The following is a 22,270-nucleotide window of genomic DNA, read 5'->3' as shown; positions in this document are numbered from 1 at the left end:
CCTCCATAGCGTCAACATTTCACAGATTTCTGATTTGCTGAAACACATTGATTTGCTTTCTGATTTGTTGAAACACATTGATTTGCTTTCTGATTTACTAAAACACCTGCGTTGCTTATTCAAAATCAGATTTCTGATTTGCCGTGAAATGCATTGATTTGCTAATTCAAAAATCGGATTTCTGATTTACCGTGAGATGTTTTGCTCTGCTAATCTGAAACCGGATTCATATTTGGTTTTACTGCAAAGTATTTTAATCTGAAATCAAATCATTTGATCTGCATTTGAATTTGCTTCTCTTTCTCTCTCTCATTATTAGAGCCCTCTCCTTCTTCTTTGGGAGAAGAAACAGATAGGAGAAAGCATACGCCTATGCGGACAGGCCTTCTGGAGGTCTTCTAAGAAGCAAAATGGCTGAACAACGGTGTCATCGGTTTGTTGCTTAGAAATTGTCTGGGCAATCTTACCTATATTCAAGACTCTCTCCCAAATTGCAGAACAGAAATGCCAACACACATGAAATCCCTAGGTAAAACATAAGCCATATGGCTGGTATTTATGGTAATGGCAATGTGCAGTGCCCTGCCAACACCTTTCCTGTAGTACGTGTATCACCTGTGTTTATTCAGGCACCTTCAGAAAAAGGCCCTACTGCCTTCATTATTGATTTTCTCATGGAAGGAGTTTTTGTTGTTGTGTCAAAAACATTGACTGCTCCTATTGAATGTGCTCTTGATCCAGAACCAGGATGAGATGATTAAAGTTGGTCATCTTTCGGAGCCCTATAAGGGAATTGCATATTGCTTTAGCCGTACAATGAAGGATGAAGGAGTTGTGGTATTATGGAGAGGAAACACAGCTAATGTGATCCATTACTTCCCCACTCAGGCACTAAACTTTGCTTTCAAGGATTATTTCAAGCACCTATTCAATTTCCAAAAAGACAGTGAAGAATACTGGAAATGGTTTGTCGGAAACCTGGCATCTGGTGGAGCTGCTGTGAATGCCTCATCTAGCCTGTCGGAAACCTTGTTTGAGTTGCCAGAATATCTTATTTACAGCAGATGGAATTCCCTGGCTGTGAATTCCTTTTCTCAGATATGCTGTGAAAAGATATTCTATTGTGAATTCTTTTGCTCAGGTTATTGCAAGAAGATGCTTTATCGTAATTTCCTTTGTTTAGATTTGCCATTAAAATCATTTGCATTTCAATTACTGTGAAATCTAGTATTTACATTTGTTTTACTGAGAAGATACTGTGGATACTGTGAAATCTTCGGGTTTATAGTAAAAATATTGTTGGTTTCATTGCGTTAGCTTCATCTTTGGTTCTTTCATTTTGTGTATCAATATTGATCATTCTGAGTGATTCAGCATCTTGATCATTTAGTACATTTTATTCAGCATTGAATTCCACTTCTGATTTTTTTTATGTGTTATGCATCCTTTGCATCATGAACATTTTTATTAGCATTTCTCTGCTCTTTGTCATTCAGCCCATCAAGCATCATCTGTGCATTGCATTGCATCCACGCTGCATCTCGTTAGTTGCATCTTCATGCCCTCTGTATATTCTACATATTACATAGCACCTGCATTTTAGTTTGTAACCAGTAATGTTTCAATTCATTTCATATTAGCATATGCTTGCATATTAGCATGCACTTCATTTTCTGCATTGCATATCAACATAATGCATACACTTGCATTATATTTTCTATACCTCATCTCATCATAATGCATACATTTGCATTATATTTTTTGTACCTCATGTCATCATAATGCATACACCCGCATTATATTTTCTGTACTTCATGTCATCATAATGCACACACTTGCATTGCATTTTCTGTACTTCATTTCAACATAATGCATATGCTTACATTGTATTTTCTGTATGCATTTTCAGTTTTTCATATACATATGCATTTTCAGTTTTGCATATATATATATTGTTATCATCGCAAAATTTTTCCCCTCCCTCTGCGAGAGAGAGAAACGATTCTGCGAGTCAAACTCGACCAAAGTTTTGAAAATGGTTTTTGAAAATTACTCGCCTCCGTTTTGAAAATTTTGTGGGAAAATTCTGTGGAATGGGATCTGCCTATCCATACGAGGTTCAATCGTTCCTGGCGCCTTTACCAGGGGTAATCGAACCAAGGATCAAATGTGTGCATTGACTAAGTTTAATTATCTAAATCATGCTCTATTTTTCTAGAATGCACAAAGAATCAGGCATGTGCTATGGAATTTTGAAAAGATGCAAGTTTGAGAAATATGATGTTTGCTTTGGAAAATTGAGATATACTTGAAAAATGACTGAAAAAGTGCTTGAAAATGGAATTCCTGGGAAAATCATTGAAGTTCATTGGAAATCAGAAATTTGCATTGGAAAATGAATTCTCAGGAAAACTTGAACTTTGGGAAAATCGATTTTGAGATTTGGATTGCTTTTCTGAGGAAATGGATTTGAGAATTCTGAGAAAATCAGGAAGTTCATTGGAAAATGATTTTTGAAATGGAAAATGGATTCTTAGAAAAATCAGATCTTTGAGAAAATCGATTTTGGGATTTGGAAATGAAATTGAGAATGTGGAAATCTTGGGAAATCATGATTTCAACTTGGAAAATACTTGAAATCTCAATTGAAAACTCAGAGTTTTTGAGAAAATCAAATCCTGAGAAAGACTTAGAAAGTTTTGAGAAAATCAATTTCTCTGAAATGGAATTAAAAAATGAGTTTGAAAATGATGCAAATTGAATGAATGAATATGAATTTGAAAGAGAATTCTTTGAGAAATTGGAAAATCCTTTTGAAATTTTGAGAAATGCAGTGCATTTTTTAAGTTAGCCTAAGAGTGTAGGTTGAATGTGGCTAAAACGAAGATCACAAATCTTGGTTTTCTTCGTATTCAAACTATGGCCATAAATATGAATCCCACCGAGTTCATGAACTTCCTAAGAGCTTGTGTACATGCCATTCGTGTCAACTATAGTGATTTTGGAAAATGTGCATGAATGATACATTAGATATTAAAATTTTCAGAAATTAAACTATATACAATGCAGTCCTATTCTAAGTTGAAAAGCAACTCTTATTCCAAATTATTACATTGCTTTTTACATTGAATTGAACAAAATAAAAGAAATAAAATGACTAAATCTTCTTCTTGAATGTTCCTGCAAAACTAGAAAACATGTTAGCACAAAAATGTAGGTTTATCTAAATTTATCCAAAAATATTGGAAATTATCGGATATTATTCAGATATAAACCCAAATTCATATCCCCTTTGATATAAACATGATAAATAAGTAAAAAAAATTCAAAAATAAACTTAAAAATTCAAAAATGGAGTAAAAAAGACCAAAATACCCCTGATGACCTTAAAATAAGGGTTTTCTGAAAGAATTTTTATAAAATTTGAATATCAAATGAAATAAAATTAAACATGAGATGATGCAATATGATGATATGCATGAAAATTTGGAAAATTAAAGATTAGAATTTCGAAATTGAGGTCAAAATGATCAAAATGTCCCTGATAGAAAGACTATAGCCTTGAAATCAGGGTTTTCTGAAATAAATTTAGTAACAATTAGATTGTGAAATGCAAATGATATTGAAATTAACCCTAATATGATATGATATACTTAGTCACAGGATAAAAACCCTAAAATAGCAAAAATATCATAAAATATCGAATTTAACTTGATTTTCACTTGAGTTTCGCCTTTGATTTTAAAAATAAACTAACACAAAAGGCAAATGAGCTTGAAATTGGCTCAAATTTGGCATGGACACCTATACTAACCCTAAAAACATAATGAAGCTGGAATATATATATTTATATTTTTAATTTATAAAATTAACTAGAAATCTTAAAAATCAAGATTTTGCCTAAAATGCTAAATCTAAACTGAATTTCGGGTACTAAACTACCATAAAAATTTTCCAAATTTTATGGGATGACAGTTAGAAAAATATTTTTCCTTTTACAGATTCTGGTTTTGACCTATGATCGGAGCTTGACAGCTCCGACAAGTCGGATCGGAATCCAGTGACTCTAGGACTTAAGGCAGGCTAAGAGGTTTCGGAAAAAATTATGGGAAAAATAGCAAACAGTGAAGAAAATGACTAAAATTTTGGGATAATGTCCCTAACAAATAGAGGAAATTTTTATCTTTTTACAGTTTTAGTATTCAAGCTATGGTTTGGAAGAGAGCAGAGTATTATTAGAGATCCAGATCTCTGTAATTCTCAGACATTGGAATTTGAAAGGTAGGGAGTTTAATTCTGGGACAAATACCTAGGTTGCTATAAAAATTCTCAAATTTTGGGTAATTATATAGGGAATGGTGAGGAATAACTTCTCTGTTGGAAGTTTTGACATCCAACCTACAGGTTGAAGCATCACAACATGTTAGCGTCGGTCTAGACCCTGACAAGAAAAAAATGAGATTTATACAGATTTTAGAAAAACTTGATTTTTAGCAGCCACTAAACCTTATTAAAAAAATATAAAAAAATACTGACAAATAATAGATTCCAACAGGGATCACTGTATTTTTTTGAGGAAGATTTGGATCGTCCATCTAGGAGATCTCGAATGTTCTTGTCTGCTAAAATAGAACCTGGAATTTCCAGAAGGGTGAAATCCCAGTTTGGGATCCAATTTATTAGAGAGGGTTCCAAAACCCAAATGAACCTAGGTTTTTGGTAGAGGATCAAATAACATGTAAATCTACTTAATATAAAAAAATTAAGATTTATTGAAACAAAATCTCACATGAAATAACAACTGTAATTTATGCTAAAATTAACACCTACAAATCTCAATGTAACTCTTAATGACATTAAACAAACTATTTATAAAATGACAAAACTAACCTAATAAAATGTCTAAAATGCATGCTTAACAATGAAAAGAAAACAAACACATCAACAACAAGGGGATATGAATCCTATTTATAAAAAAAAAAATTAGTTATGAAGATGGAAGATCTGATTCATAGATCAAATGGGTCTCTCCCACCTACGTAGCATCAAAAGGTAAACCCCATCAAACGAATGATCAACACAATAAATCCAGGATTTAATCAGGGCTTTTGTCTTAAACTGACCTCTTTAAAGAGAATACCCATAAATTTTTAAAGAGAAAAAGTATAAAGGGAAGATGAAATACCTTGGATTAGCTATCTAGAGGGTTATTTCTCAATGGAGGTTGGTGCAATGACTGGTTCCAAGAGGATCAGGACCAACCACTATGACGGTTGAAGTCTGGGGCTGTGCTGCACCGATGGAAAGCTGAAGATGATATTGACTGAAGGCAAAGTGTTGCTTGGAGGCTGTGATTGGAAGAGTCTCTAGAAGGGGTGGTGTCGGTTGGTGGAGTTTTTGGAAGAGATGCCGATTGGAGGGAAGCCACTTGCTAGAGTGTTGTAGGGGCTGGACCTGCTATGATGGAGGTGGTTGTAGCCACAAAGATATTGCTTCTGTCTTGGTGGGGAGAGGAGGTAGTGGAGATGATGGAGCCATGGAGAATAGTAAGAAAGGAGTTTTTATGGTGGCTGGACAATACGGAAGGGAAAAAAAAGAGGGAAAGAAAGGGGAAGAAAGAAGGAAAGAAAGGGAGGAAGATAGAAAAGGAAAGAAAGAAGAGAAAGAGAGAAGGAAGAAAGAAAAGAAGAGAAGAGGAGGGATGCTTGGTCGACCAAGGGGGAGAGGGAAGGAAGGAAGAATGAAAAGAAGAAAAGAAAAGAAAGAAAGGAAAGAAAGAAAAGGAAGAAAAGGAAGAAAGAAGGAAAAGAAGAAAGAAGAAAGGAAAGAAAAGAAAGAAGGAGAAGGAAAGAAAGGGAAGAAAGAAAAGGAAGCAAGGAGGAAAAAAAAAGGGGGGGTCGACCTCCTTGTGGGTCCCACAGGGTAAAAAAAATGAAATAAAAAGATAAAGTAAAAAAAAAAATGATTACAAGGAAAAAGATTTTTTTTTTGTTTTAAAATGAAAGGGTAGATGTGAATGAAGGAGCCATTTTTGTTTTAAAAATGAACTCACTTTCCAAATTTGAAATTCATTTTGAGAATCATAGGGGTAGAATAGTCTTTTTAGAAAGTTTCTGAACGAAACGAACTAATTTTGGTAGTTTTTGAAATGAGCTCAGAATTTGAAGTTTCATACCCCGTTGTGAATCAAATCCAGTATAGAATTTGAAAATTTGAGTTTGAAAGGAGTCCAAATTATTTTTCTCGAGAAAATATTTTCAAATTTAGAATGTTGGGGGTAAAAATGTCAATTTTGGAAACCCGGGGTTTAAAATTGATTTCTGAAAACTTTTAAAACTCAATCTGGATTGAAATTTATAAAACTGGAGTTCTGGACTTCGAAAATGAAATGAAATGTTATGAAATGCTGAGAAATGGTATGAAATGATATGAAATGCTATGCAAAATACAAACTCTGAATAAAGAATTTTGGATGTTGGACTTTAATTGACACTTGTACCAGGTTAAATTTGATAAAATTTGCAAAATGGTTCAAGAAATGGTTTTCGGGCTCTACTGGACCAGAGTGACACTAAAAATCGGGGTTTGAACTGATTTGAACTAAGATAAACTAGATTGAGCTGGGTTTTAGGGTTTCAGAATTCAAATGAACTAACAAGATACTGACTCAACTGGACTCCCCGAATAAATTGTCAAGACAAGCTATCATTTTTAGAGAAATGGTCACTAGAGTGAAGTGATTTGTAGACCAGAGCTGGGTTTGAGCTGAAAAAAAGATTAGTAACACTGAGATTAACTAAAACTGAAGCTCGAACACTAGCTCAACTGACTGGACTCAGCTCAATTTCAGCTGAAGAAGTTGAAACAGGCTAAATGGGCTCCTAGACACTTGGAAGTGGTTTTGAACTAAAATTGGAGCACTTGAACTCCTGGTGAGCTCAAGCTAGACTCAGAGAAATAGAATTGACTGTGAATGACTGACTCAGAGACAATTGGCTTGGATTTAAGTGAGAAATGGGCTCATTTCTGAAGAAATGATCCCATTTTGGCAAGAATGGTTAGAAATGGAAATGATCTTCTCAGTGTGAGCTCAGGTGAGCTAGAAATGACTGACATTCTAACTGTTCTGAGTTTACAAATGAACTTGGTTGACTCCAACTGACTGGGTTTCGGGATGACCTAGGGGTAAAATGGTAATTTTCTTAATAAGAGTGGGTAAAATGGTAACTTTCTGACACAAACTTGGGGTTGAACTCCTACACTGACCTATCAGGGTTGGCACTACACACGGGGAATGTATCTAAAAATGGATGAGGAAAATTTGGGGTGTTTACAGATACCCCTCTTTGCTACTAAGCCAGTTTAGGGCCGAGCTTAGTGGCAAAGAAAACACACCAAATTTGGGCTATAAAAATGCCCTAGTTAGAAGGATCTAACTGGATACGAAGAAATTAGCCATGATGAAAATGATAGGTATGAAATGGATAATAAAGAAGAAGAGATTTACTTCAAAAAAATGAGTTTCAGGTTTTTCCCTTAACCTGGATGGGACAAAAAATACCTCGTGCAGAAATGAAGCTCAGGCTTGACCCTTAACCTGATCGGGAAATGAAATACCTCATCAAAATGAGGCTCAGGTTTGACCCTTAACCTGACCGGAAAATAAAATACCTCATCAAAATGAGACTCAGGTTTAACCCTTAACCTGACCGGGAATAAAAATGATGGGATTCTCGAAAGAAGAACCCATGATGGAACCTTCGAACTTCCGCACAATGAATCCGATAGGGGTTTTGCAAAAGGATGAAATTGGGGTCTCTAAAGCTTGAAAAGGGGTTTGATTTTGGGTGCCTCATTGCTGAGACTAAATAATTTTTAAAATTGATGACCTTTTGCGAGTAAATGATTGGTGGCTTAACCTCAAGCCGAAATTGGACTGTCTATGGTGGGACATAGGGAAGTGTGTGAATCTGAGAGCTCAGGCGTTCAGATTATACCAACAGAAGGGACGGAATCTTGAAAACTCTCGTTATCAAGTCCTAAAAGGGATAACAAATGGTGTCAGAATGCGCCAAAGATGAACCTCAAGCTCTCACTTCATGCTAGGACAACTAGAAAATATTGTCAAAATGTTGAAAATTGTTGTTGATTCAAAATGATTGAAAGTGATGCAAATTGTTTTGAAAATATTCCCTCTTTTCTACCTGAAGTTTTACCTTCGATTGGGCTTAACTCCGTAGAATCAAGATTCAAATTCAAATTGCTTGCAATTGACTTTCTTTCAAGGAAGCTATCAATTTCCATGATATGAACAGAAAAGAAAGAATTCTCATTGTAAAAGCAATTGGTGAAAGGATATTGATAAAAGAATTTCACAAAATTTAAAGAGGATTCTTGGCAGATTTGGCAGTCTGATATCCTGGGATTCTTTTCTTATGATGATCTTTCTGCAATTTCTTTTTTTTTTGGCAGAATTGGAGCTCTCTTGGGTTTTTGGGGATTACATCATCCTTCATTTTGGAGATGTCCTGACTTTTCTCTCTTTTTTTTTGGGGGGGGGGGGGGGGGGGAAGGGTACTGTGAACACCCCAATTTTTTCAAAGGTTTGTAAAAATGACCTTTTTGCCACTGACTCTATTTTCTGAGAAAACCAAAGCTAAATTTCAGTCATTCTTCAGACTTTCTGGATTTAATTTCCATATTAATATATTCAAATTCAATTCTGGATCCAAACCCAGTGTTTTAAATCCAAATCTGAGCCTCGTTGTCCGATTTCCAAATTAAAATTACAAAAATACAAAAAAAATGGTTTTGAATGGCTCGGGCAGTTCATCCGGCATCCTTTTGGATCCACAACTCTGTACTTCTCAGCTTGAGGTTGTAAACCTCAAATATTTCTTAAAAATCTGGATATAAACCCATCTTCTGGAGAAATTTTCCCAAAATAGCCTTGAGTTCTCAGAAAAACTCTCTTGTAAATACTTTGCAAAAATACAAAAAAAAAATAGTGTTTAATCTTTGTTTTCTCGTAAAATCTTAGATTTTATTCCAAAAACCAAAAAAATTGGAAAAAATATGAGAAAAACAAACGATTTCAAGCTTTTTAAAAGCTATTTTTACTAAAAACCTCACTTGAAAAACATTTTACAAAATGCTTCTTTAAGGAGGATCCTGTTTTGGGAAATACCATAAAAGAATAACGGACTCCTTCCCGCGCATCCCCTCTCTCGTTCACCATCGTCCATCTTCAACAGCCACCTTCGTTCTCCTCCATAGATCCTTAACCAATTCCTCTTCAGGATGCTTCCCTCCTCTCTTTAAGAAGGGGGTGGAAGGTTTTTTTTCTCATCTCTGACCGACATCGACTTTCCACCCCATTCAATCGAATTTCTCTGCTAAACCATGATCAAGTTTCCTTTTCCATCCATCTTCCAATAACTTGACATCCTTCACCAAGATCCATCGATTTTTCTTTACTTCCTTCATTCTCCTCCAAACTGCGGGAGAAGGCCTTCTTGCTTCCCACCGAGCTACGCCAGCTAAGGAGTTCATCAAGCTCAATTGGCTTCAATCCTCTAAAGCCTAAACACAATCATAGGGTGCCGAGAATATCAGAAGATCAGTTTCAATCTTCTGTAAAAAGCCAGATCCTCCATTAGTTCACGGTGAGTATTCTTTTTTTTTTCTCTCTCAATAATTTTTTTGATTAACTTCGAATTTTCTTCGATTCACCCATCCCCATTTAAGCACCTCCTGTGAGATCAATTTGTTTATAGCAAATTGATTCACAGTAGTGAAAAATTAACGGAATCCCTGGTTCCCACACCTGATTTTCTGCTACTTTTGCTATTTTAATGGTCTTTTATATTTCGATTTCTAATTTTAATAGCATCGGAGGGTATTTTATCCATTCTGAATTATGGTGCATGTTCTTTTTTTTTCTTTCTCTTCTTCTTTTCTTTTCAGCTTTTCCTTCTCACAATCTATTTTCCCTGAGTTCCATCTGATTGTATTCTGCTGTTGACATCATGATGAGGCATATACGGGCATTGAATACCCATTGCCTATGAAATGTCTGATGCACGGTAACGATCCAGGGAGATCCTTAGATTATTTTCGAGTCTTTATTTTAATCTCTCTCTAAAAACATGAATTAGTGCATTCACTTTATAGGATAGTCCCTTATGTTCATGCCCTGCTTCTTCATTTACCTTTGATTTTCATGTTCATACACTGTGAGATCTGCGTCCGGGATCAACATAGCATAAACATGGCATAACTATGCTTAATCTTTGCTTTCTAAGTTTGATCTTTATCTTTACAACTGCTTTTTATTATTGAGAGGGCCTGATATGTTGCGGTTTCTGGTATTCATTGGATTTATATGTGATTGATCTTCAACTACATATTGTTCATTTTACTATGTTCATTGTTTTTATGGCATACGATTGCTCATCATATCTGAGTCTGATTTCTTGTTTTCATTTTGGGCTTTCAATATGTACTTGATTTCACGCTTGATCATTGTCATGTCTCACATTGCCCTTCATTACTTTGCACATCCATGTACATTCATCTTATTACAGCAACCCAGTAATCCTGTGGGCTGTTGGGAATCACCACCAGGACCCCTTTCTCTATGTATTTCCTGTTGTAGAATGTTACCACTATTTTCCACTTCATCTGTGCCTCTTTAACTTGGCCTTAATGTCTGATTATTGGCGTCACTCACCTGCATATGAGCCGAATCCCTTCATTTGGATCATCGGATAGGCATATCATTTTATTGCTCTCATACCATTTCACCTCACATATGAGATTTCATTGCATAGTTGATCCTCCAATTAGAATCACTCTGATCCACTGGTTATAACACCTATGTCATTTCTGCTTCAGCAGGCCCCAACACCTATTTAGCGCATGGCTTTGCTTTCAATCATTTCCTGTTATTGGTTCCTCTCTTTGTTATCCCATTTGTTATATCCCATCATCGATTCATTTTTTTTTACTTTTTTTTTCTTCTTCCTGCATTCACTGTCTATTTATATTTCCTAGTTTTGTTTTCCCAAACAACACTAGATCCCTTATTTCTCTTTGGTGTATGACTTTGCCCATGATCAGTGTCGTTTTCTCTATTTTGCTTATTTCATCCTGATACGATGAAACTTCTATCACTCTCAAGATTTAGTCTGTGGTTTGAGTATAAATCTTTGGAATTTGTTGTTTTGTTCTTGAAAATGGGGAGTGATGTTTTGAATTTACCATGAATCTGATTATTGTGCTTCTAGATAATCCAGTTAAATAGAAATCAACGTGAATCTGGATTATGAGGGATTGATTGAATTTCCAGAAGGGGCCATCATGTTAAGCTCCTAAAGATGAATGGATGTGTTCATCCCCTGCTTTCTTTATATCTTCAACAAACATATCATTAACCTGACGTGTTTCCCTGAAAATATCTTCACTGGCTGGGCAGAAGCTCTTCAAGATCTGTAGGGTAAAAACCTGGAGAATTGTTGTGAAAGAGGTAAATTGGTTGCAGTATTCTTCCTGCAAAATTCTAACATCTGTAATAATATGTCCTGTGGTGCTCACATCAGATTTGGCTTCTTCACGCTGACTTAATGTAGAACAATAACAGGCTCTGAAGATTATTCTTGAATAATGATATCTCCAAGGGTGTCAGCTCGAGGCATTCCAGTTAGAGTCCTCATTTAGCAGAAAGAAGGCGGATGGTGAATAGAATATCCCTCCAAAGTTCAGAAATTATTGATGTTGTTCAGTGGCTCAACACCGGAAGCAATGTGGCATCATGGCCATTTAAACAAATTTCTCTTACTGCCTTGTAAAAGAAATGTAGAAAAATATTGCGGGCTGATATGAAGGCAGCACCCATACACCATCTTACAATCCTTCACAGTCTCTTCCCCATCTCATCCCACATATTTTGTCCCCTGCCACTTATCACACAGTATATTACACACCATTAACCCTCTCCATTGCATTATCAAACCTGTTACTCTTCTCACAATAACACCTGTCCAGCATTACTCACTTTACATTATTTTTCACAACACTACCATTTACCACCATCACTTCAAAATTAGTTCTAGCCACCACTGCATATCTTACTTTGTACACACAATGTCTTCATATGCTTACACCACTATCCTATACACTCTGTACTGGCAGTAGCATACAGAAGTTTGGCATACCCTAGATCCCAGCAAACACTGCATCACCACCTGTGCTTTCAATGCCACAGTTTTACTTAGCCCCACAGTGACTCAAACTCCCTGCACACTATTTCCATTCATATTGGATATCTCATGGTGTGCACACCCACCGTGTGCATACTCTATAGTTTTTAGCACACAGTCTTTTTACGACTGCACATATACCCACACTGTCACCTACAATGATGTTTTAGGCATTACTGCAATTGCACTTTTGATCTCCACAACAGTGTGTGCACACTATTGTGATTTCATTTGGTCACCTACTGTAATGAAGAACGCTGCTGCAACTGGCTGCATCTTCAGCACCTTAGTTTTTTTTTACGGAATCACACATCTCCACCATTTTTTTTTCTGCACTTCCACTATCTTACAAGCACCTACCTCCCAGTCTTACCTCTGCACCATCAGCAACACCCAACATTCATAGCCCTGCACTTGCACCACATACATACGTGCAACAACATTTCATTGGCACAACCTCTGTTTTTCTTCTGTTTAGTATCAACACCTTCCCTGTTAGGCATTACCTGCTATTTCCCCTGCAGCATCCGGTTCCACACCTCTGCCAACATCAGTTGCACGACATTTTTAGTCACTCATGTTGTCTATTGCACATTATCTCCACTATCTACAACAGTACCTGCACTCCTTTCCAACCCTAATTCTCATCTTATTTATGCTATATATGTATATATATACATATATATATATATATATATATATATATATATATATATATATATATATATATATATATATATATATATATATATATATATATATATATATATATATATATGCATATATACATAGATATGTATATAAGTATATATATATATATATATCATTTCCCCTCTTTCCATCATGTATGAGCACTTTTGATATCTATATGATACATGTGATTTTCTTCTATTTTCTTCTACTAATCAAGTGTTTTGCAGGGAATACATGGAGAATATCATTATTTGGAGTTGTAAATTCAATTTTATATGTTGTAATAAGTTAGGTTTTAATGAGAATTTACATTTCCAGCTTTTAGATAGAATGAATGAGCATAGTAAATGCCATAAATTGATTGTTTTCATGCTTTTTGCCTTTACTTTTCAAAATCTCACAATGGTGAAACACAAATGGCACGTGTACCATTTCGTAAGAGGTAATTAATCCTAAGTTGATGATTTACATCAATGGCCATAGTCAGGATGTAAACAAAACTTAGGATTTTTATCTTTTATAAATAACACTAGATCCTTTTCAAAATTCATCATATTTTCTTTAAATATTTTTCCTCTTTTATCAAAGTTTAGTCTAAAATTGATTCAATACATATATCAATGGCCATAGTCAGGATATATTGAGAATTAATTTCATTTTAAACTCTATAAAAGCACCAAAATGTATTTTATTCTTCTTTTGAATTTAGATATGACTATTATATATTATATTCAATGACCATAGTCAGGAGTGTATTATATCATAAATCTTATTTACATTCATTTAAAGAATGAAATATGCTTTTCAAAATCCAATTTTAAATTCTTTAAATTCATTCATCATTTAGGATAGAATTGCATCATATTTTCAAAAATTTCCTTTTCAAAATTCCAAGTAATTCTTTTTCTTCATTTTTCAGATCAAAATCTTATTTATAGATTCAAATTTAATTCTATCTCATTTCAAGATTCAAAAATTCAATTTCAAAGTCCAATTTGACTTTAAAATTTCAAAAATCATTTTGTATTCGAATTTCAATTTCCAAATCAACATCAAAACTTCAAAGTTCAATTTAACTTTGAAGTCATCTTCTGTTTCAAAATCAAGTTTATTTTTCTCATCTCCAAATTCAAAATCAAAGTTTGAGATTGATTTTGAATCTCAAAAACTTGACTCTTCTTAAATTTTAAATTCAATCTGGGTTTTCAAAACCCAGATCCATCTTTAAAAGTCCCATTCGGACTTTTAGAATCCAAATCCAAAGTTAGATCTCAATCCCCATTTGGATCCAGATTTCCAAATGCAATCTCTACTTTTGAATCTCAGACTTCAGGTCCAAAAACCCATTTTAGGATCTAGAATCCAATTCCACTTTGAGTCTCAGACTTCAGATCCAATTCCGTCTTAGGATCCAGAATCCAGTTTCATCTTGGATCTCAGACTTCAGATCCAATTCCACTTTGGATCTCAGACTTCATGTCCAAAAACCCATTTTAGGATCCAGAATCCAATTCCACTTTGGATCTCAGACTTCAAATCCAATTCCATCTTAGGATACATAATCTAGTTCCATCTTGGATCTCAGACTTCAGGTCCAATTCCCTTTTAGGATCCAGAATCCAATTCTACTTTGGATCTCAGACTTCAGGCCCAAAATCTATTTTAGGATCCAGAATCCAATTCTATCTTGGATCTCAGACTTCAGATCCAATTTCATCTTGGATCACAGATTTCAGATCCAAATTTCATCCCAAATTTCTGATCCAATTCCATCTTGGATCTCAGATTTTAGATTCAAAATTCTATTTTAGGATTCAGACTGTAGATTCAGATTCTATCTTGATTTCCAAATTCCAAAAACCAATTCCATTTTCATATCCCATCTAGATCTTTTAAATTCAAATTCTATTTTTTAAAAAAAAAACTCAATTTGGATTTCTTAAATCCCATCCTGATTTCAAATTTCGAAATAGGAATTCAATGCCATTTCAAGTTCCATTTTCTCTCCTAAATCCAAGTTTAAAATTCAAATTCAAAGTCCATTTCTGACTTTGAAGCTTCATTTCTTTTTCTCTCATCTTCCAATCATTCTTTTCAAATTCAAAAGATTTATTTTTCCAACTCTGATTATTTCAAAAACTTAGAATTTCTCTAATCTATCTCAAGTTCTAAGTTAGATTTTACCTTTCAGAAACCATTTCTTCACTTTATTATCAAGTTCATATCAGAACACTTGGGAATTTTTCAAAAACATCTTTCAAAAGAGTATACATCCTTGCACTGCACAAGTATGACTCTTTGTGCATTTAGACTTAGAATAAATTCTTAGATAATTTCTTAGCAAAGCAAAAGGCATGAATTCGACCCTTGGTTCGATTACCCCTGGTAAAGGCACCAAGAACGGTCAAACCTCATACCGATGAGCGAATCTCGTCTCTCAGTTTTCCCGTAAATATTTCAAAACGGAGGCGAGTTATCTTCTTAAATATCTTCAAAATTAAGGTCAAGTGAGACCCCGCAAAAGAGTTTCTCTTCTCTTCTTTTCTTTTCTTTTCTTCTCTCTTCTTTTCTGTCTTTTATTTTCTCCCTTCAAAAAGGAGGAAATAGGGGCTGAAAAGGAAAAGAGAAGGAAGAGAGAGAATATTACAAGAGGAAATTTTTTTGCGATGATCACAGATTTGGTGACCGTGATGGGACTCGTCTTCGTCCGGTCAAAATTAATGCCTTTTTCTTTTGCTTTGATATTATCTAAGTCTTTATTCTATAAATGTCAGCTTCATTTTCATGCAAACCTTAGGAACCTAGACTCTGTCCTAAGCTGACATCATTGCATATAGGGTTTAAGTATGGTTTGGTAGGACCATATTGAGGAGATTATTCCATGTTCACATTAGACTTAGGTCTGAAATACAACTCTCCTCAATTCTAGGGATTGAATGCAAACCATGTATGCAAGTGTATGCTTCTCTTTATTTTTATATATCTCTTTTAGAACTTGCATTAGAGACATCTGATTTTATTGCATGTTGAGCATGTTTTCAAAAGCATCCCCTACCTATATTGTCTCGGTCTTCACGTTGTTGGGCTGTCTCACTAAACCATATTTCGGGAGAGAGCTTCACAACTAGACCACTTATTTGGATTCACGCCCTCCTACCACGTACCTAAGAGCCATAGTCTGAGGTATATCGGTAGGTGCTCAAGGAGGTTGGGAAGCCATTGCCTTAGAACCGAAGAAATATTTCTATGTCACGTACTTCGAGCTTCAGCTTGAGTATATCAGCGTATCTTGATTGGAATCAGATGATCTGAACCCTAGAGTTAAGGATTAAGGTCCTACTAGCCATTTCAAAATATTGCATTTAGAGTCAGCCTTTAGGGAGTGTTGTGTGCCCATCCTTGTTTTGTGCAGCTTTTGTGATGCGATGTTTCTCTTATTTTCACATATATATGTATCAAACCCTTTCAAAACCATGGGTGTATTATTCAAAATTCCTCTTTTTCAAAAACCCCAGGTGTATATCTTCCTCTACCTACATTTCTGTTCTCTTTTTAGATCAAAATTTCTTCAAAAACCCTGGAAAATTTCCTTTAAAAATTCCTCGATCTTTCAAAAATTTTTAGGTTTGATTCTTTAAGAGTCTATCTGTAAGTCCTGCATTCTATCTGATTTTCCTCATTCTTCTTTGCCCCAGTATCATTTCGATGGCATCTGATTCTCTCAATGTTGTCTTTCCCAGAGATCATGTCTTCTATCAGATACAAGATGGATCCCCGGATCATCGGGTCATCCAGTCTCATCCTTTCTTCCCTCGGTGGTATTATTTTTGGTTCGCCACCTTCTCGCGTATGTTCCCAGACCACTTGGATGACTGTGGGTTGGAGATGGCATCGGCAGCAGGCAAGCGAACTATCAATGGAGCTTTGATTCAAGCTATGGCAGAACGGTGGAACCCACGTACCTGCACATTTTGGTTTCCATGGGGAGAGATGACTCTACTAATGGACGAATTCAATGATATTATGGGATTGCCCGAATCAGCTGGCCAGCCAGATGATCCTGTTGAGCAGCAGTTCTTAATCAACATCAAAGGGGTGGATGTTCGAGAAGCTTTGGCCTGAGCAATAGGGAGCAAATCATGGCCTCTAACTGAGATCGATGGGAATCAGTTCATCGACCTATTCAGACTCTATCACAAGTACGGAGCTTACGAAGAGGTTGACAGTTTCTCTCGAGCAACAAAAGACAGAATTCAGCATGCCATGATCCTATGCACAGTGGGATTAGCTTTCTTATAAGATGGTCAGAATTTCATAGATGTCAGAGTTGCCCAGCTCTTTCAAAGATGGGGAAGTAAGCAGACCCGTCAACTTTCAGTTTCTATAGCAACCTTGGCTTTTCTCTACCGAGGCTTTGCTCGTTTTGCTCTTGGAGAGACTATTCTGGTAGAAGGATGTACTTACGCCCTACAGTCGTGGTTCCTACGACATGTTCCATCAAAATCCAGTTCTTTCAGATTCAGCAATAAGCAGCCGAAGTCTGCCATTCAGTGTCGAGCTTTGATCGAGAAGTTACATCAAGAGTAGATTGTTTGGGACTTCTTCGACAGAAAAGAGACAGTTCCTCGTTACACCTATGCTCGCAGCAAGCACTACAGATTGCTTGTCCCCTTCTTCTGCGTTGATTATCAGCCAAAAAGATATCTCAGGCAGTTTTTGCAGCGGCAGGTTCGTGCCAACACCTGCTTCCCGACGGGCAACATGCCAGAATTCAACCTGCAGTCGGATCAGTGGTCTGGAGCATACCATGTCACTAAATATACTTGGGATTCCTTCATTTCTCTATCTGTATTTCCTAGACCGAATGTATCTTCTGAATATCAAGAGTGGTGGCAAACTGTCTGCCCACCCTCTCTTTGTCTTTGAATATTACTATCAATAAACTTTACTTTTTGGGTCAAATTTTATTCTTTTTATTTTATAGCACAAATGGTCAAAATTCTGGTGACAACCTCATCCCGGGTAAACGGGACATTCCTCCTATTTTTCTTCAAATGTCTTTTATCATGGTTGACGACCTCGCCTAGGTAACAAGGCACATTTCTTTGTTATCATCAAAATGGTAACACAATTGTCACAAATCTTATGATGACACAATCTCGGGTAATGGGATGATCTCTTGAAATTGTCTACCAAAATCCTTCATTCTTTTTTATGGTTTTTTAAAAAGCTTCTTCATACTCTAACCATTCCCGTATTCTGCAGAAAACTTTGGCATCTCAAAAAATGGTTCAGATGAGAGCAGGCAAGCAGACTGTTCAGCAACACAGTGACAGCGAACAAGAAGAGATGAACAATCCCAGACTATCCAAGAAACACGACTCAGGGGACGAGAGCGATGTTGATCCGGTCATGTACAGAGTCTTCCAAAAGATGATGTCCAAAATAATGGTCGAGCAGGCTAAGGCTGGTCCGAAGAAAGGAGCTGCTAAAAGCAAGATTAAGAAAAAGCCCATGAAAAAGCCTGTCAAAATCAGTAAACAGAAAATACAGCGTGACAATACTTCTGAAGATTCAGAATCAGCAGAAGAAGTCTCTGAAGAAGAAGAGCAGTTGATCTATATCCCCAAGCATCTGCAACAGCCTAAGAGAACAGTTGAAGAACTTGTGCCAGTAAGCAAACCCAAATACAGGGCCCCTACCAAAGATCCAATTCAAGCATTGACAAAGATAGTCAAGGATCTGCAAATCCGAGACAAAAGGAAAAGGTCATACACCAGGCAGGATTTCTATTTTGGCTTGAAAGGGGATAGCAATCTGAAGAACCTCCCCCAAAAATTCATTAAGTTTGATGGATCTGGAGATCCTAAGGCCCACCTTGCCATGTTTTTCGCCGAATGCGTCAGGTTCAGCAAAGATAACCGTGCTCTCTTCCTCTATTTCCCCCGCAGTTTGGAGGGGATAGCTCCTAAATGGTATGTTGAGCATGTCAATCCCATCGAATTAAGGAATTTTGATAAAGTGGTCAATATGTTTGTTGAGCGCTTCCTGTTCAATACGGAAGCTCTGCCTACGCTCAACCATCTGTGTAACCTCAAACAGGAGCCCAATGAAAAGGCCAAGGATTTCATCCATAAGTGAAGGAGTATTTGTAACAAGATGAGAAATCACATTTCTGAGGAACACGCCCTCCAGGTCATTCTCAACAACTTCTCTCAGCCCCTGAAAAGCCTCATTTTCCCATACCCATCCAAGTCATTCATTGAATTGACGGAACGAGCAAAATGACTCGAAATGAGAGTAGAGAATGGAATGTATGAAGGTGTCACTTTGGCCAAGAATGTCCAGGATCCAAAGAAGAAGACACACTTTACTTACTCAGCCGACGCTCCTGGGGATAATCAGGGCAGTGGCAGCAAGAATGGCAGTGGCAGTGGCACGAAGCCTGAGTAGAGTAGAGGTAGAAAAGGAAAGTTCTTCAAGAACAATGATAAGCCTCTCTCAAGCGGTCCTCAACAAAAAGGGGATCTTCATAAAAAGCCCAAGCACATCAATTGGAGCAGGGATCAAAAATTTACTCCCTTTGACCAACCTTTGGAAAAAGTTCTGGAATATTTACTATCCCACGGAATGGTGAAACTTCCCAAAGTTACAGATCCGCCAATGATCATGGGAAAGTTCAAGGAGCAGTATTGCAAGTTCCACTGGGTGACAGGGCACGATACCGAATATTGCTTTGTCCTGAAAAACTTGATCCAGGACTGCATTGATAAGAGCATCCTCATCGAAGATAAAGAGGAAGGCAAAATGGAAATCTTTTCCGCCCCATTCCCAAAACATTCAGCATCAACCATTTCAGAACATTCATTCCTTCCATAAAGCCATATACATCCATGCTCCACTGAAGAATTAAGTCTTTAGCATCAGGTAATGGTTCTACATCAGGATCAACCTGCATCTCAGAAGATGGATATCTTCTCGCTTCTTAACCAAAGGAATGCATTAGTTGAGAACGAAAAAACTCAGTTTTTTCCGAAAAGATTTTATAAGAAGGAAGTTTGCGCAGAGAAAGCAGAAACCTCTAAGGCATCAGAAGAGCGGGCCAAAAATCTTCAGAAGCCGATTTCAGCGCTCTCCAACATTTCCATCTTTGAATTGACTCATGATTCTCCTAAGCATCAAGAGAAGTTAGATGATTTGTTAAGAAAGATTAAAGTGAAGCCAGGCACTATGCCAGAAGACATGGCGCAGATAGTGAATCAGGCGATGACTAACGCGCCTATCACCTTTTCAGATAAGGACCTGCCAAAGCCTCATTCATTTCACAATAATGTATTATATATTGTGGTAAGGACCATGGGCATGACTGTCCCACATGTACTTGTTGATGGAGGCAGCAGCCTCTACATTTGCCAAGAAATGACAGCGAAGGCCCTGGGATTGAAAGAAGAAGAATACGTGCCTGATCACATTACCATCTATGGCTTCGACAATCATGGGCAAACTGCCAAGGGCAAGATTTTTTTAGAGATTTTCATCAATTATTCAGTGCACATAGTTTTATTTCATGTCGTCAATGTGCCGCCGACTTACAATCTTCTGCTAGGACGAACATAGATCCACAATGCTAATGTCGTTCCATCAACCCTCCATCAGTGCATAAAATGGTTTAAGGGAGGAATGATTACCACTATTCTGGGCGAAGATCTTGAAGAGAGGCTGCCACAACCTATGATTCCCCGTCCGACATTTACAGCGGATATTTCTAGCATTCGGGAAGCGGATGAAATCAACCTCAGCGAAAGTTTAGAAATGCTAAAGCTGAAAGATGTCATGGATGAAGAAAATGTCGCAGCCACAGTCCAATGGTGGGGACCTTGTTTCTTCAAATTAGGAGCACGTATCAACTACACCTCCTTCAAAGATCATCCTCTATTTTCATAATTTTCCAAAGCAAGAAACGGATTTGATCTATTGATAAAACATGAATATCAACCATTCCAAGGCATGGGGAAAATCAGGACGGCATAGTAGAGCCTATCATTCTCGTTCAGCACTCAGACAGTTCAGGGTTGGGGTTCACCGGCCAAGATTCCACCAAGAAAATAGTTTTTGTCAGAGGAAGCCAATGAGATGATGATGCCTCAATTTTCCTGCTTTTCTGTTCTCATTTCTATGTTTAATCTTGTAGGGACAACACAGTCCCATCTTTTGTCAAGTCTTGTAAATATTATATTTCAATCAATGAAGAGATCAATTTTTCCTCTTCATATTTTGACATCTATCATTCTTTCTTATATTTTGTTTATGCCATTATTCTTTGCTTTGTACAAAAGGCCTGTTTTTGGACTTATACTTTCTCCTAAAAACCTTTCTTACATTTTCAGGACCATTAACTCCTAAATCGATGAAGAAATTCATTATCAACCCCAAATATTTAAAATTGGCAAAAATTCCTGAGATAAAAAGAGCAGAGGTCAGCCAGGCAGCAGAGCAGACTGAAGAACTAGCAAAATTTGATTCCACTATCCAAGAATTGCCAGAATTTTCTCACATTCAGAAGCAGGATGAACCCTCATCTTTGGTTCAAGATCCAACTGAGGATATCAACATTGGTTCTGAAGATGATCCGAAAATTCTCAAAATCGGTTCGGGTCTAAGTGAAGTTGAAAAAGCAAGACTCGTCCAATTTCTTAAGCAGCATCAAGAAGTATTTGCTTGGACTTATGAAGATATGCCATGATTAGATCCCAAGCTGGTTGAGCATCGACTCAAGTTGAAACCAGATTCTAGACCAATCATGCAAAAATTGAGAAAATTAGACTCTCGAATCGAACAACAAGTCAAAGAAGGACTTGAAGATTTATTAAAAGCAGGCTTCATCCGAGCCATTGATTATCTAGATTGGTTGGCAAATATCGTGGCAGTCCCTAAAAGGAACGGGAAAGTTCGGATCTGCATTGATTTCAGGGATCTCAATAAAGCTACCCCAAAAGATGATTATCCACTTCCCAACATTGATCTGTTGATCGATAGCACAGCGGGTCATGCCATGTTTTCTTTTATGGATGAATATTCAGGCTATAATCAGATCAAGTTGGTCGTTCGCGATCAGTCAAAGACTTTATTTACTACACCATGGGGAACCTTCTGCTATACAGTCATGCCGTTCGGACTCAAAAATGTCGGGGCGACTTATCAAAGGGTAATGATCGTTATTTTCCACGATCAAATGCACAAAAATATGGATGCATATGTGGATGATATTCTGGTTAAGTCTAAAGAAGAAGAGGATCACCTCGATGCTCTTAGTCAAG

At 36.7% G+C, this 22,270-nt stretch overlaps 1 pseudogene; it reads left to right on the top strand.

Annotated features, from left to right (window-relative positions):
• The first annotated feature begins 410 nt into the window (after positions 1-410).
• On the top strand, positions 411-19,406 carry LOC149849211 (ADP/ATP translocase, mitochondrial-like; annotated as a pseudogene).
• Positions 19,407-22,270: the final 2,864 nt, after the last annotated feature.

This window comes from Nuphar pumila, chromosome 1, assembly GCF_984573655.1.
Source record: "Nuphar pumila chromosome 1, dmNupPumi1.hap1.1, whole genome shotgun sequence".
Classification (NCBI taxonomy): Eukaryota; Viridiplantae; Streptophyta; class Magnoliopsida; order Nymphaeales; family Nymphaeaceae; genus Nuphar; species Nuphar pumila.
Note: the sequence above shows the minus strand (reverse complement) of the source record. Positions and strands in the feature narration are given on the sequence as shown.